Source organism: Mustela erminea, chromosome 2, assembly GCF_009829155.1.
Source record: "Mustela erminea isolate mMusErm1 chromosome 2, mMusErm1.Pri, whole genome shotgun sequence".
In the NCBI taxonomy this organism is placed as follows: Eukaryota; Metazoa; Chordata; class Mammalia; order Carnivora; family Mustelidae; genus Mustela; species Mustela erminea.
In genome coordinates, this window is record NC_045615.1 from 16,707,376 (window position 1) to 16,710,241 (window position 2,866).

General features: G+C 38.1%; 1 pseudogene; it reads right to left on the reverse strand.

Annotated features, from left to right (window-relative positions):
- Window positions 1-2,027: 2,027 nt before the first annotated feature.
- LOC116584131 lies at window positions 2,028-2,323 on the reverse strand (annotated as a pseudogene).
- Between the last annotated feature and the right edge of the window lie 543 nt (window positions 2,324-2,866).

Here is a 2,866-nt window from a genome sequence, read left to right on the forward strand (position 1 = left end):
TTATTAAGATCTTCGGCCCATTTTTTATTTTACTTAAGATTTCTTTATTTATTTTAGAGACAGCGTCCACACAAGCAGGGGGAGGGGCAAAGAGAGAGGGAGGGAATCTCAAGCAGGCTCCAACTCCTCACTGAGTGTGGAGCCCAATGCAGGGCTTGAATTCACCACTCTGAGATCATGACCCGAGATAAAATCAAGAGTTGATTTCAGGGACGCCTGGGTGGCTCAGTTGGTTAAGCAGCTGCCTTCGGCTCAGGTCATGATCCCAGCGTCCTGGGATCGAGTCCCACATCGGGCTCCTTGCTCAGCAGGGAGCCTGCTTCTCCCTCTGCCTCCAGCCTGCCACTCTGTCTGCCTGTGCTTGCGCTCTGTATCTCTCTCTCTCTCTCTCTAACAAATAAATAAAAATCTTTAAAAAAAAAAAAATAAAAAAAATAAAAAAATAAAATCTTTAAAAAAAAAAAAAAAAAAGAGTTGATTTCATAACTGACTGAACCATCCAGGTGCCCCTGGCCCATTTTTTTAATTGGTTGTTGGTATCCTATATTGTTGAGTTCTAAGACCTCTTCAGACATTTTGGATATTTCATCAAGAGCATCTTTTGCAAATATTTTCTCCCATTCTGTGGTTTTTCTTTTCATTTTCTTGATCTCTCTTTCATAGAGCAGAAATGTTTATTTTGATGAAATCCAGCTCATCAAGTGTTAGAATCAGCTTGTCGTATTCACAAAATAACTGGCTGATATTTTTTTTTTAAAGATTTTATTTATTTATTTGACAGACAGAGATCACAAGCAGGCAGAGAGGCAGGCAGAGAGAGAGGAAGGGAAGCAGGCTCCCTGCAGAGCAGAGAGCCCAATGTGGGGCTTGATCCCAGAACCCTGGATCATGACCTGAGCCGAAGGCAGAGGCTTTAACCCACTGAGCCATCCAGGTGCTCACTGGCTGAGATTTTGATTGAGATTGCTCTAAATCTACAGATCAAGTTGTAAAGAACTGACATTTTAATAAATATTAGGTCTTCCTGTACATGCATATGGAATATCTCTCCATTTATTTAGTTCTTTGGTTTTAATCACAGAGTTTCATAGTTTTCCTTATATGGAGTTTATACATATTTTGTTAGATTTAAACTTAAGTATTTATTTTTGGAGGGGCTAATGTAAATGGTAATGTGTTTTTAATTTTAAATGCCACTTGTTCATTGCTGGTATCTTAGGAAGCAATTGACTTCTATATATTAACCTTATATTCTAAAAGCTTGCTATAATCTCTTATTAGTTCCCAGAATTTTTGTTGGTTCTTTTGGGCTTTCTACATAGACAATCATGTCATGTATGAAAAAAAAGGCAATTATACATATTCTGTCATGGTATTTATTTTATTTCCTTTTTTTGCATTTTGCATTAACAAGGTCTTCCAGTACAATACTGGAAAAAGAGCATTAGGAATGGACATTCTTGTCTTGTACATAATCTTAGTGGAAAACTTAAAATTTCTCAACACTAAGTATGATGTTAGCTATAGGGTTCTATATATATTCTTTTTTTTCTCCAGCATATTTATTATTTTTTTGAAAGGAATGGATTTTGAGTAGCATAAACATAGGGAGAGAAGTATGGAATAGAAAATAGGGGTGCGTGTGTGGCTCAGTGGGTTAAAGCCTCTGCCTTCGGCTCAGGTTGTGATCCCAGGGTCCTGGGATCCAGCCCTGCATTGGGCTCTCTGCTCAGCAGAGAGCCTGCTTCCTTCTCTCTCTCTGCCTGCTTCTCTGCCTACTTGTGATCTCTGTCTGTCAAATAAATAAAATCTTTTTTTAAAAAATAAAATAAATACAAAGGTAAGCTATTTTGCTGTTTTATCATCACAACAAATTCATATGGAGAACGTCTCATACAAAACAACACAATAAAGGTTCAAAGATCAAGGTGTTCCCTTAGGCAAGATGGAAGATTTCAGTATTTGAAATTTAGACTGCAGTCCTTGTCTTTGGGTGGATCGCTGGGTGGGTGACAAAGTTCATGGTTTTAATCAGACTTGAACAGAAGAATGGCCACTTGGCCCAGACAGAAGTAGTTGAAGCATTTGGTTTCATTTGTCACGTAACTACTGAAGTTTCTCGCCATGAGGCAGTCCCAGGTGGGGTTGTATTCTTTGGCAAATTCCTTTTTCATATAGGCCACAGTGTCCCTCTCTGTGTTATATTTCTCCAGTGCCTGAGTTGTACATTCTACCCACTCCTGTTGCATCTCCTCCAACATGCTTCATTTTTTATCAGGGCATTTATCAGGGCATTTTTTATCAGGGCCTTTTGGTTGCACATGATTACCATGGAGTAGGGGCTAGTCAATAGCAATGGTTTTGAAGGGTGGGAGGGCTGGTGACTGTCAGACCCAGCAGGAGCTGTCCTCACTTGGGTCTTTGTTTATATTCTTTAAAAAGTTGAGGAACTCCTCCCTATTCCTAGTTTACTGCAATTTTCATCAAGAATGTTAGTTGAATTTTGTCAAATGCTTTACCTGCCTCTATTGATATCATCATGTGATTTTTCTTCTTTAGTTGGTTAATGGGATGGACTATAATAATTGATTTTTTAATGTTGGGGCATCCTTGCATATCTGGGATAAATACCACTTGGTCAGGTGTATAGTTCTTTTTTTTTACATTGCTGGATTCTATTTGCAAATATTTTTGTTGAGAATATACTTAGCTATGTTCATGAGAAATATGGGTTAATAGTGTTCTATTTTTTTGCAATGTCTTTGTTCCATCTTGGTATTAGGGTAATAGTGACTTCATAAAATGGAGGTAGGAATTATTTCCTCTGTTTCTATCTTCTGAAAGAGATTGCAAAGAATTTGGTGTA